We start from the raw sequence: 15,714 nt of genomic DNA, 5'->3' as shown, positions 1-15,714 counted from the left end.
TTTTTTTTGAAAAAATCCCACTTAATTTTCATACTTTTTTCAATATTTAAGTTATTTTTTATAAAAAAAAAAACTAACTATACCTAAAATATTAATTTGTTGTACTCTATTAATAAACATCAACATCGATTAAAAAGGAAAAAAAAACCTCGAACAGTGTACATTCACACTGTGAATCTGAACTGTAAATATTTCAATTTTAAACATTCACAATATGAAAAATCTCAAACAGTTTAGATTCACATTGTGAATTTGAGAAGATTCACAAAAAAAAAAAAAAAAAAAAAAAAAAAAAAAAAAAAACCCTCGATCAGTGTAGATTGGTTCGGATTCACACTGTGAAACTAATTTATTATTATATACACTGTGAATCTGAGGAGGTTCACAATGTGAATATGAACAGGTTTACAATATGAATCTGAACAAGTTCACAATGTGAATCTGAACTGAAATATTGCTTTTTTTTTTTTTATAATGAATATGAATCTATATTTAAAAAGTATACAAAATATGAATTTTGATATATTTATTAATTTTTTTCTATAAAAAATAGACTGTAACTTTTTTCATTAAAGAAAATGAAATAGATTTTTTTTGAAAAAAAAAATAGTTCGGTTTTTATATATTATTATAGATTTCTATTGAAAGAAGACGAAAAATCGTAAACAATGTTATAGTGTTTTTTTTTTTTTTTTTTTTTTTTTTGATAAATAACATGGCCTAAAAAACTTTAAATGAAAAAAAGTGGTGGATTTTTTGTAAAGGGTGGATTTTTTGGTATAATCCGGTGTGTGTACGTCCAGTGTAAAATTATACATCTATTTTCTTGGCCATTGATCGTTATGATTTTCGATGCTCACGATTGGTTCCGTGGTTCATTGGTTAATTATGGTTCTCTATTGAACCTCATCATATATATATATATATATATATATATATATATATATATATATATATATATATATATATATATATATATATATATATATATATATATATATATATATATCATTTTCCGATGACAACTTATTTTAAAAAAAATTGAAAAAAAATATAAAAAAAAATACAAATCATAAAATCCATCATAGTACTATATCCAGGAGAAAAAATAATTGGAAAAAAAATTTCATTATTAAAATTGAATCATGGATCATAAAATGCAATTTTTTTTTTCATATTTTTTTTCTCCACGTTATAGTACTATTTTATATATATATATATATATATATATATATATATATATATATATATATATATATATATATATATGTGACGACTTTTTTTTTCATATTTTTATAAAAATTGAATCATTGTATTTTTTTAGATTTTTTTTTTCAATTTTTTAAAGATGTTCTTACGAGTCCTTAATTTAAAAAAAGTGGTCATATATATATATATATATATATATATATATATATATATATATATATATATATATATATATATATATATATATATGTATTGTGGATTGAATGATGACTCAAAAAAATGATGAAGTCTGTTAGGTTAATTCTCCAGCATTACACTTCATTAAATGACACAACTTTCAAACCCAATATTTAGATGTGAAATGTTCGAATGCGACGCATGTCCTTGACAATTAATACGTAGTCGGGTATTTTATCATGTGCGACGAACCTCCACAAAACTTCATTTAAGTGTGTTCTGTTATTTATTTTTGTTTATTTTTGTTTATTTTTTTATTTTTATTTATTAAAAAATAAATTTTCTATTTTTTAAACATATATATATATTCTCGGTTTCAAGGCTGTTAATTTTTTTTTGTTTTTTTTTTCTTTTGTAAAATAGTTTTTTTTTTTGTCTTTTTATTTTTTATTTTTTAATTACTTTACCACATATTTGAAGGGACTAGCGTTTTTCCTTTTTTTCCTTTTTTTTTTTTAATTTTTTTTTTTTTAATTTTCTATTTTGGTTTTTTATATTTTTAATCTAAATATAGGTTGAAGTTTTTAATACTTAACAATTATAAATGTTTTAAATAATAAAAATATTAGGCCTCATCATATTTTCCATTCATAGTATTTTTGAATCATATTACTTTTGTATAATCAAATTTCAAATCAAATTATTTTAAATCATATCATTTTTGAAACATATAATTTTCGATCAATAATATATTTAATTAAATATTTTTTTAGTTCGAAAATTAAATTCCGATTATCAAAGATATAATTAATGATCATAAAATATTTCAATCAAAATATTATTAGATCATATTAATTTAATGATAATAAACATGTTGAATTATAATATTTTTTTGAATTATAAATATTTTGAACTATCTTATTTTGGATTATATTATTTTATAAATTAAAAAAAAGTTATAATCTTTTCAAATAAAATTTGATATCTAAACAACCTTCTTTTTAAAAATTTGTTTTCAAAAAGTTGAGAATATATGATATATAATAAACTTTCAAAATAGTTTATATTTTGGATAACAAAATGTTTTCGTCTTAATATTTATAAAATTTTATATCACTTAAACAAAATGTTAGTGTCTTTAACAATATATTATTTTAATTTTTTTTTACAAACTCACTAAAATAGTTTTACGACCAACTCTGTTATCTTTTTTTTTAATTTATATAAAAAAAGTTGGTTATATTTTATAAAAACAAATATTTAATTTCTTAAAATTAAAAACTAAAGACATCAAAAACTTATTGTTGAAAAATTACTTTTATAAACTTACTTGTAAGTTGAGTAGAAATATTTCTTAAAATAGTTATGAGTTTTTGAGAATTAAAAAAAAAACACTAATTTTTTTTTAAGTTTTCATTATTGTGCTCACTTTATAGAGAATAAAATTTTAAGAACTTTAAGTTTTTTTGATCTTTTATAAAGAAAAAAAAGTTATGGTTAAAAAACAAAATTAGTAGAAAAAACCCCACAAATAAGGGTTAGCATGTGGCAAAAAAATAAAAGATTAAAAAGAATAAAAAATATAAAAAGTACTGTTGTTTTTTAAATATAGTTGAAATATCGTATTAGAATATTACATTGTAATATTCAAATAAAATTGTTAGAATTTTAGAAAATATTTTGATATTCTTTTATAACTGTTAGATAGGTTAAAATACTCTAATATATTATTAAAATTGCTAGCATATTCGAATATTCTATAACAATTATTTGAATATTTGTAATCTAATATTCTAATAAAATAGTCGAATATTCTAAAAAAAAATTAAGATTTTTAGTGTAATATTTATTTAGAATATTTAACATACATTTAAAAAAACGGTAATTTTATTTTTTATTTTTTGAATTAGTTATATGAAAAGAATAATATTAATATAAATTTTTTTTTCCAAAATCATCAATTATTTTGCATTTTTAAAATATTTTCTTTGATCGTCAAAATGAGTAGCTAAGATTGCGGCTTTAAGTTTTATAAAATTGACATGGTCTGAAATGAACCTAAATAACTGACGATATATATATATATATATATATATATATATATATATATATATATATATATATATATATATATATATATATATAATAGTTTACAACCCGTAAGAACCACGATTATAAAATTAATTAAAATTTTATAATAAAAATTTATAATTATTAATAAGTTATTTTAAATAATTCATTTTAAGTCAATTATTAATTAAGAGATATATCATAATTTTAAAGTTATTATAACTTCAAATTTAACATATAATTAGAAAAATATAAATTTGAATTTTGAAATGAGTTGGCTAATATATCTATATGATACATGACATAATATTAATGAAGAGTTGTGTTAGGATGACACTTAGCAAAAGGAGATTAAAACTATTCATTTATTAGAATTGAGATATATTCCTACTTTCTCGATCTCTGTTTCACTATCGATATGTTAATACTCTTTATATCTCTATTTTTACTATTTAAATCTCAATTATACTAACTCATTAACTCATAGCACAATGATCTACTAGATATCTCAGTATCAGTTGCATTGTTTCGAAACACCTGGTGTATGCTAAAGTATGCTACACATTGTTCTCCATTTGCCATCACACACACACACACACACTCTCATCTCTCTCTCTCTCTCTCTTTCTCTCTCTCTCTCTCTCTCTCTCTCTATATATATATATATATATATATATATATATATATATATATATATTGGTACATGTGTTGAACAACGGGGCACATTGTTGCATTAAGGAAATGCTTAACCCCACCTCGTGATCCTTATCAATACTTTTAAATTATAGCAATGTACTCTCCTGCGTGTCTTGTTTCTTTAACTTATGTACCATCATTCAAAGCATGTTTCCATCATATACTTGGATTTTTTCAATAACTTACCTACACCATTATCTTTGGTAATGTGTTACATAGCATATCACTTGTCCCATCACCAGGTTTCATGTCTTGTAATATTACATGTTATAAAAACATTTGTCATAAGTTTTCCCCTCCTTAAAATGGTTTCATCTGCATAATCTCACTATGTAAGCAACATGAAACCCTTTTTCTCTTAAATTTATTCAAACGACTAACTAGTCCTTTTTCTACATCTAAACAACAACTCAATTAAGTCACCCTTTCGACCTATTATGTTAATTAAAATACTCATGCTATAATGGTAATTAAAACTCTCACTACTCACCTTAGTGTAGTAACAAGAATGTTGATATGTATCTCGAACATATTTATCAACATCTAAGTCTTAGTCATTAAAGACTATATATGTAGTTACATTAATTATAATATAATTGCAATTATAATATATTTATTACACTCTTAAACTCTACTACCATGTTCACTACTCCAGTACTATCAAAATTGTTGAAACAATAAACAAGATTGTTTGATTCTATAAACAAAAACGAAAAATATAAGACAAGAATGAAGATCAATATGGTGTCGAATGCTTAGATTCAATAGCTTTAGAAGAGTTCGACGTGAACTTTTTGTTGGGTTTTAGCCATAAGAACTTTCCTATGTGCGCATGCAAAACCCTAATGCTTGGATCTAGGCTTTCTAATAAACATGCTTTTGAATCCAAGACTTCTAATAGCTAATTAGGCTATTTAACAATGATGAAACAGATCTAGAATCATACCTTTGAATCCCTTGTTGATCTTGTTTGTCTTGGAGCTTCTAGAGTCACAATTGTCACTCCTCTAATGGCTTACAAACACCAATAGCAAGCAAGATGATTTAGGAGAGAGGAGAGGGGAGGAATTCGGCCAGAGTATCCTTGCTTAAGGTTGTGTGTAGATTGTACACGAATTTCACATCCCAAGGGCCTATTTATACTTGTAGACTCCTTAAGGGTTTCACCCTAAACCCTAATTGGATAATCTTCTCTTAAGGCTATCCAAATCCATTCCATAGATAACCCTATGGACGATTTTGAGCTATCCTAAAGCTCCTAGAATCCGTCCAAGGTCAACCCTAATGGATTTACAGTCTAAAGCTTAACTATCAAACAATTGACAGTTTATACCCTCTTATTTAATTAATCTCTTTAAGTCACCAAATTAATACCAATTAATTTATGACTTATATTAATCAAATAGCTAAATATTATTTCTTATAATATTTACTCTCTCTTAACAAATCATCCTTCAAGTTGCTATGGTGAAGGCAACCCAAAAGGACCATGCACAACCGAATATAGTTACAACCTTAGACACTATTCCAACAGTCTCCCACTTGGATAAGTCTAGTAACTGTACTATTCGGTTTGCAATCGTAGCTCTCAAAGACGCTGTCAACTCTGATCTAATCAATCTTGTCCTTTAGATAAGGGATCGTACAGTCCTCTGTTAGATATCATGCTGACAATCCTATGGAATGGTTAGTCTAGCATTTAGATTTCTCGATCTTCGATTTATTTGACATAGAACTTAATCGAACACATCAATTCAGTTCTGACCGGGCTCGGCACATAAGTCAAATCAAATCATCGAGTGGCCAAGATATCTCTTCTACCCTCTTAGGATAAAATTTACAGATAAACTTCGACTTATATGCATTTACTTATTCATTAACCAACTATACACAACAATGCGTTTTATAACATCAAGTTACTGATGCGTTTTCGCATTATCAATGCACAATCAATTAACAAATAATAAACCATATATCTAGGTTTTAAGACCATATGATATTATCGTCTCGCGATCACCTTTTATATCGTATTCCATAAGGTGATTCCAGCAAGCGCGGGTTTATTCCAATGCTCAAAACCAGTTCATAAGCACTCATGAACGTTGCAGCAACTCTTGCTATGTCTAACACCATTTAGACACTCTACACACCAATTCACGACAATCTTCATTCATATCTACTCCCAACATATGAATGATTGTGGACCATTTGAATAATTCGATTATTCCTAATAAACTCAATTATTCTGGAAGTCAAAACATGCAAAGTGAAACAATAGTTAAACAATTAACATGTGATAGTAACTTTAATTATAAATAAAACTTCTTTATTTATTCATCAAATGTCAATTACATTTATCTATTATACGTTTCTAATACTATCTAATCTATGCTAATATCATCCTTCAGCCCAATACTCCTAGCATGCTGCAAGTGCTTAACCCTACTCAATCCCTTCGTAAGCGGATCTGCTGGGTTATCTTCTGATGATATCCTCTTCACTACGAGTTGTCCTTCTTCTACACGATGTCTAATGAAGTGATATTTTCTGTCGATATGTCGAGATCTACCATGATCCCTCGGTTCCTTGGTCAAGGCAACCGCACCTTCGTTATCACAGAAAATCTCCATGGGCTCCTTTATGGCCGGTACAACTCCAAGATCACCAATGAAGTTCTTTAGCCATATTGCCTCCTTCGACGCTTCGCTCGCTGCGATGTACTCTGATTCGCACGTTGAATCAGCTACGGTTTCCTGCTTGGAACTTTTCCATGTCACTGCTCCTCCATTTAGGGTAAAGACCCAGCCCGACTGCGAACGGTAGTTGTCCCTGTCGGTTTGAAAGCTGGCGTCACTATACCCTCGCACCTTCAAGTCATCACTCCCTCCAAGGACTAAGAACCATTCTTTCGTCCTCCGAAGGTACTTAAGGATGTTCTTCACCGCAATCCAATGTGCTTTGCCAGGGTTCCCTTGATATCTGCTAACCATGCTCAAAGCGAAGGCTACATCAGGGCGAGTACAAGTCATAGCGTACATGATTGAGCCAACTGCGGAAGCGTATGGTACTCGGCTCATTTCTGCTATCTCGGCTTCGGTACTCGGACTTTGAGTCTTACTCAACTTGGCATTTCCTTGTATCGGTAGTTCTCCCTTCTTTGAGTTTTCCATACTAAAACGTTTTAGTACCTTCTCCAAGTAAGTATTCTGACTAAGTCTAATTAGTCTCTTACTTCTTTCTCTTACTATCCTTATTCCCAAAATGTAAGAAGCCTCTCCGAGGTCCTTCATAGCGAAGCACTTCCCGAGCCAGGACTTAACCTCCTGCAGAGTCGGGATGTCATTTCCTATGAGTAATATGTCATCGACATATAGAACGAGGAAGCTTACTATACTCCCACTGGCTTTGACATATACACAAGATTCGTCTTCGCTTCGTACAAATCCAAACTCTTTGACTTTCTCATCGAAGCAAAGATTCCATCTGCGAGACGCTTGCTTAAGTCCATAAATTGACTTCTCAAGCTTACACACTCTATTCGGATGCTTCGGATCCACAAACCCCTCTGGCTGAGCCATGTAAACATCCTCAGCCAACTTTCCGTTAAGGAAAGCGGTCTTGACATCCATTTGCCAAATCTCATAATCATGAAATGCGGCAATCGCTAGCATCACTCTAATCGATTTAATCTTCGCAACTGGTGAGAAGGTCTCATCATAGTCAACTCCGGGAGTTTGAGTAAAGCCCTTCGCAACCAATCACGCTTTGTATGTGTGTACGTTCCCATCCACGTCGGTCTTCTTCTTGAAGATCCACTTGCACCCTACGGTCTTATGTTCGGGCACGTAATCAACCAAATTCCAAACTTGGTTATCGTACATGGATTGGATCTCGCTATCCATCGCCTCTTTCCATTTCGCAGACTCCGGGCCTGCCATGGCTTCCTTATAGCTATTAGGTTCATCAAGATTTACTAGTGTACCATCACTAATATACGTGTCCCCTTCGGTAGTAATATGAAAACCATAAAACTGGGGATGAACTCTAACTCTATCGGAACGTCTAAGAGGTAAGGATTCGTCAATCGGTTCAACCGGAGTTTCCTCCTCGGGTTGAATGCCAGCGGTAGAGGTTCCTTCATCTATCGATTCTTGAATCTCTTCAGGTTCGATTTGCCTCCCACTGTCTCCTTGGCTTATGAGTTCTCGCTCTCGGAAAACTCCTCTCCTCGCAACAAAGATAACATTATCTTTCGGTCTATAGAAGAGATATCTAAAGGAAGTTTGCGGGTAGCCGATGAAAATACATCGCTCACTTCGAGGTTCAAGCTTGTCGTGAGTATCTCGTCTTACGAAAACCTCGCAACCCCAAACCTTGATATGTGCCAACGAGGGAGCTTTCCCCGTCTACATCTCGTGAGGTGTTTTGGCAACCTTCTTAGTAGGGACTCGGTTAAGGATATGGGCGGCAGTCTCTAAGGCATACCCCCAAAAGAAGATAGGTAGTGAAGCACGACTCATCATAGAGCGAACCATATCCAATAAGGTCCGATTACGCCTTTCTGCCACACCATTCAGCTGCGGTGTCCTAGGAGGCGTTAATTACGAAACTATTCCACACTCCTTGAGATAATCGTGGAATTCAAGACTTAGGTACTCTCCTCCTCGATCGGATCGAAGCATCTTGATTTTCCTGCCCAATTGATTCTCCACTTCATTCTTGAACTCTTTGAACTTTTCAAAGGTTTCTGACTTTTGTTTGATTAAATGGATATACCCATATCTACTATAATCATCGGTAAAGGTCACATAGAAGCGGTTCCCATCCTTCGTGGTTGATCTAAAAGGTCCACATACATCGGTATGTATTAGGTCTAATAGTCCCTCACCCCTTTCACAAGTGCTCGTGAAGGGTGACTTAGTCATCTCTCCAAGCAAACAAGACTCGCATGTGTCATCTTCCCTAAGGTCGAATGACTCCAACACTCCATCCTTTTGGAGTTGGGCTATGCGTTTCTTGTTGACATGTCCAAGACGACAATGCCACAAGGATGCTTTATCCATACTAGTGGAAGAATCAATATTCAAAACATCATTTCCTAAGTTATCAACAATCATAACAGTTTCATATATTCCATTACATGGTATAGCTTCAAAGTAAAAGACACCATTTAGATAAGCCAAAATAGAACCATTCTCATTATTAAAAGAAAATCTAAAACCTTGTCTATATAAACCATGAAATGAAATGATGTTTCTAGCCATTTCTGGCGAATAGCAACAATTGTTCAAATCTAAAACTAAACTATTCTTAAGCACTAAAGAATACACTCCAATCTTGGTCACTGGCGACGATCTTCTGTTCCCCATGATTAGATTGATCCTTCCTTGCTCCACATCCCTACTTCTTCTTAGTCCCTGCACATTAGAACAAATGTGATAACCACAACCGGTGTCAAGAACCCAAGAAATAGCATGATTAGAATCGTTAGATTTTATTGCATATATACCTGCGAAAGATGGCTTGATCTTTCCTTCCTTGATGGCTTGCAGGTAGTCCGGGAAGCTTCGCTTCCAATGTCCTATCTTGTGGCAGTGGTGGCACTCTGCCTCCTTCGGGTTAGAGCAGGGCTTAGAGGGATCAACTTTGGTCCCACTAGAAGAGGAACCATCTCGGGCTTTCACCTTTCGATAGTTATTTGAAGAAGATTTCCTCTTCTTTCCCTTCCCTTGACCAATAGCCAAGACAGGAGCAGCAGACGGATTGGGAGTTGGTGCAACAGACTTCTCCTTGAAATTGCTCTCAGCGACCCTCAAGAGACCTTGGAGTTTACTTAGAGTGATCTCCTCTTTGTTCATATGGTAGGTCATCCTAAATTGATTGTACATCGGAGGCAAAGAGTGAAGCACCATGTCGATCGCCAAGTCTTCGCCGAAGTCAACATTTAACTTGCGAAGGCGGTCGACATACCTTTGCATCTTTTGCAAGTGCACGGTAAGAGATTCTCCATGACCCATCTTAGCGGAAATCATGTTAGTGAAGATCTCGTAACGCTCTTGTCTCGCGTTTTGGTGGTACCTCTCCAACAAGTCTTGATGCATCTCGTATGGATACATGTCCTCGTAGGACTTTTGGAATTCGGAGTTCATGGTGGCGATCATGATGCAATGTACTTTCGTCGCATCTCGCTCATGAGTTTCAAAGGCGGTGATTTCGGCGGGAGTAGCAATTTCGGGGTTGATTTTCTCGAGCTTCTCGTCGAGGACATACTCTTTATCCTCATAGCGAGCAATGGTGCGAATGTATCTTATTCATTCGCCAAAGTTCGTTCCATCGAAGGTGACCTTTTGGCAAAGGCTCATCAACGTGAAAGAACTAGCAGCAGCGTTGTTTGCGTTTGACATCTATAGAAAGGACAAAGATAGATTAGAACAAGAATCCCTAATTATCACCCAATAAGAAAAATTAGGGCTAGGATCCAACAATAACATTTACATACTAGAAAAGGGATGCCGTAATCCAACATGCAAATAAATTGAAGGTAAGTGAATGACGATTCACTAATTCTCCATCACAAAACTTAAACTTAAGGTCCTAAGTGTTTTGAGAATTCCTAGGTTCGGATGAGATTCATTGAACTATTCAATGGCATGTTTAAATCTCGATATGCCCCTCTTGTTTGTGACTGGGATGCCGAGGATCACAAAGCGGGTGTGAATTACCATGCAAATTTACATGGTGCCTTCATTGTTACGATCACCTATTCGATGTGCCGGTAAACCACACACACTCCATCGAACTATGATAAACAATGAATCACCCTTTGCCACCTTCTCTTAGAACCAATTAGTGTGCCGGTAAACCACACACGCTCCACTAACATCTTAGCAAGGTGCAAAGTGTAATTTCATGGGATTGCATCAATTCACTTTTCCTAAAGTAACTAAGATTGGGAAATTTTAAAAGAAGGTTTAGTTACTTTGTATTTCTTTATTATACTTTTAATGAGAGGATGAGGTTGCCCTATCCTACCCGTTCGGCTAACGACCCTCCACCAATCAAGCAAGCGGTGGGTGTGAGTGTACACCCATTAAGCGCCATTTTATAGGCCGCAACCTTATACCCACCTTATAGATCGGCTTCGTGAATGAGGCCTACTAGCGGTAAGACTAGCATTTAGTTATACATATATATATTATCCTAGTAATATTATATAAGTATAGGGTTGCATTTTAAACTTTTCAAAATCTAGGGTTTGAAATTTAAGTTGTCTAAATTAGAACTTTTAATCACAAATATAAATTTCAAAACTATAGGGTAGGTTTTAAACATTTAAAACATGGAGGATCAAATAACAAATAATTTCAATTAACAATTAATATCTTAATTATCTTTATTTGATTTATCTTTGATTTCTTTGAAGATAATTACCAAAAATAATCAAAATAATTAATTAATTATCATATAAGGAAACTAAATATTTAATTAGTTGATAATTACCTTTAACTAGATCAAGATAACACTTATATTTATCAAGAAATCGGATTCATATTGATCTAATTAGTTTATGGAAAGTTTGGATAAGATAAACACAAAGAAATCCCGAATTTGGTCTTTCCTGACGCTTGGACTCGCCGAGTGCACAAGGGGACTCGCCGAGTCAGGCCTACTCGACGAGTCCACCTTGGAACTCGACGAGTCAGTGACTCAAAACCCAAAAATTCGAATTTTGCAGGTTTGTTTCAGTTATTCAAGCAACAATTTGTAGAAAACCAATCTAGGCTCTGATACCACTGTTGGGTTTTAGCCATAAGAACTTTCCTATGTGCGCATGCAAAACCCTAATGCTTGGATCTAGGCTTTCTAATAAACATGCTTTTGAATCCAAGACTTCTAATAGCTAATTAGGCTATTTAACAATGATGAAACAGATCTAGAATCATACCTTTGAATCCCTTGTTGATCTTGTTTGTCTTGGAGCTTCTAGAGTCACAATTGTCACTCCTCTAATGGCTTACAAACACCAATAGCAAGCAAGATGATTTAGGAGAGAGGAGAGGGGAGGAATTCGGCCAGAGTATCCTTGCTTAAGGTTGTGTGTAGATTGTACACGAATTCCACATCCCAAGGGCCTATTTATACTTGTAGACTCCTTAAGGGTTTCACCCTAAACCCTAATTGGATAATCTTCTCTTAAGGCTATCCAAATCCATTCCATAGATAACCCTATGGACGATTTTGAGCTATCCTAAAGCTCCTAGAATCCGTCCAAGGTCAACCCTAATGGATTTACAGTCTAAAGCTTAACTATCAAACAATTGACAGTTTATACCCTCTTATTTAATTAATCTCTTTAAGTCACCAAATTAATACCAATTAATTTATGACTTATATTAATCAAATAGCTAAATATTATTTCTTATAATATTTACTCTCTCTTAACAAATCATCCTTCAAGTTGCTATGGTGAAGGCAACCCAAAAGGACCATGCACAACCGAATATAGTTACAGCCTTAGACACTATTCCAACACTTTTCTGTAAAAGCTAAGTAGGGAGATACAATCGTTAAACCCTAATGTTACATGGATGCATATTAAATATTATAATACTAGAAAACAATAATCATGGATGGAATGGCTCAACCCGTTATAAATAAGACTATTCACATACATAACATTTTGACACAACACATTAATAACCCAACAATCTCCACTTTTGTGTCAAATAAAGAACGAAGATTCTTCACTGTTATATCTTCTGAACCTTGAACAACTTAGTCATCAAATTCATAAGGGTATTTTTGATCACAAGATACCACTTGATCATGTCATTGAAGCATTTCAAATCCGCATCATTGTTTGCTTTGCAAGCGATAGTCAAGCCTATGATGTTGTTTAGTGAATCAGTGGAGTATAAATGTTTGTCAAACAAAAAGAACAAACTTTTCTGAACATTATCACCCTCTTTTATTTGATACACCATATTCCAATGTCCTTTCTTAATCTTACCCAACCTCCTCTTCTGAAAGTCTATCGTTTCTTCTTTAGGTAAAATGGCCTTTTCATCAACACTGAAGCGATTTCCACATCTAGTTTTGCAACTTCATGAATGTAGAAATCAACATTCTTTTTAGATGAGAAACAATTGGCTCATACTTCACTTCATCTTTTGAAAAAAAATCAGAAACAAGGAAATCCAGTCATTCGGATTCATACATGGTAGATCAACAAGTATGAAGTCATCTTCAATGCGATTTGCTCCTCGAAAACCCTTAAACTTGACATTTGTGAAATGTTCAGTTGGAAAAGGAGCATAAACTTTCATAGCAACCAACTTCTTAGGCTCCATATCTTGAACTGGGGCTGTCCATGCTTAAGATAAAATGAGAAAAGCATATTATTAACATCATAGTATGAAAGTGGTGCTTTCTCAGTATCTGAAGCCTCAGAATAGGAAGGATTTCAGAGTGAGTGGGAAGTCGAGCTGAGCGTCAATGGTATTGTTTAGTTCAAAAGATACCGAAGGTTTGAACTAGTGAACGCTCAATGATCGATCGATTCCTTCTGAATTCTTTCGAAGGACAAAGGCGGAAATAGTGACATATGTGTTGCTAGAGTAACTTTCACAACTCTAGCTTATGCTTCCTTTGCCTTAAGTTCTTTGCGAAATATCAGAATATCATCAAACTCCTTGTCTTGTTTCTTTCTCACAATTTCTTCTTCTTCATCATCGTCAATTATCTTCTCTTTCCCTTTAGATCCTGAAGCTTCATTAACATTCAAATATATTTTTGGTTTTTCCTCATGATGTTCATCAGTGGACTTCTTATCCTGGGGCTTAGGTTCTTCCCTTTCTTTAACTTTTCCCCCCCTTGTTTCGGAAGAGCATCAACTTCCGAAACACCTTCAATGCGGTTTAACATCGCAAAGACCGGCTTGAGCTTTTTTGAGAGGTGTTGGTGAACCAAAACAGTGGGAATAAAATCCTGAGTTTCCACCAAATGATGCAGATACTGATTAATTTCCGACAATAAAATTTTGATAACTGCTTTCTTAGACTCCATATCATCCAAGTGTATAGTTGTATAATTGAGCTTGAAGGAAAGAACCTTAACTTTTTAGTCTTCGCAGCCAGCATATCTATAAGTGAGTTCTAAGTAGCGAGATCCTTTTGAAGCTGCTATATAATTGAAATAATAGACACATTCAGTTCAAAGTTGTCAGTCTTGAGGTCACCACAAACACGAGAAAGGGATTCTCTATCGGTTTGTAAAGTTATGCCAAGACTCGTAATGACCTTGTTTGTTGATACGGTGTTCTGATCAGCAGAGCTTCAGAAATCAGCCATAAACTTTGTGACTTCAGCATGTAGTTTTTCGACTTTTTCAGTCGTCTCAGTAATGGTATTCTCTGATCCCTGGATTGATTTGGTTAAGTCTTCAAGGACTTTTGCATTGCCTTTGGTGAGCATCTCAACCATTACTCGATGGGAATTTAGCATAAACTAATAGTTATATGAAGCAATAGATGACTCCAAAAGCGAATCCAACTTAGTGTTGAGTTGTTTAAATTGCACTTTCGTCATAGCAGCATCCTTATCATTGCTTGCGTGATGGACAATGAAGGGGATAAAAACAAAATTTTGAAAATCATCCTGATCATGCCCAAACATAAGATCTGAATCATCTTCTCGTAATGGTGAAGCTGTTGATGCACTAGGAACCATACTAACACCAAAATCAACATGTGCCCCCATATTATATACGTAGACAGTTGACAACAGAGTACTAACAGTGGAAGTTGTTGTTGCTGTTGACTAGATATAGAATCGAGTGGATAATGGTACAAAATTTTTGGTTGAGAAACTCCAACAGAGAAATTTGGTAGTGGAGCAATGGTGATTGGTATAGCGGTGGTGATTGGAAATGAAGTGGTGGTCGGAGAAGATGGAGGAGTGGGCATGTGAAAGAAATCAGAATAAGGTGTAGTTGAGGTAGGCGGAGTAGATACCCTTGGAATTGGAGTTGAAGTTGATTGTTCCGAAGTAGCAGCAATATCTTCAACCTCATTCTGAACAGGCTCACCCTCACGAATATCAGTGTGAGTCCTAGACTTCGAAGGATCCTGTACCACTAGGGATGGTGATGTTGGTTTCCGAGCAGTATTCTTGACTTTCTTTTTTCGGAGTCTCGGCGACTTCGGAAGGACTAGATTTGTCCTTTCACTTTGCTCCCCTTTTTGGCTCGTTGGCAACCTCAATCGCCGTTTGTAAATCATCGGACATAGGGCGAGGATGACATTGTCTTGAGGCACTTTTGCGAGCATCACCTCCGGAATTTATCCAACAAAAGTAAACTTGGTCTGATCTGACATCATGAATGATGACGTCTGTAGAATCGAGTCAAGATCAACAAGCCCTTCAATCGAATCAAACCCTAGAATTTTGCAGAATCGAGACTTGAAGATAGAGGTCTTTTGAGAGTAAACTTCAAAGTCAATCACATCATCTTATAAACATGAGATGCAGAGGTATGTGCCTTTGAAAGATTGAGGAGAGGAAT

This window comes from Lactuca saligna, chromosome 8, assembly GCF_052625555.1.
Source record: "Lactuca saligna cultivar CGN05327 chromosome 8, ASM5262555v1, whole genome shotgun sequence".
NCBI lineage: Eukaryota > Viridiplantae > Streptophyta > Magnoliopsida > Asterales > Asteraceae > Lactuca > Lactuca saligna.
Note: the sequence above shows the minus strand (reverse complement) of the source record.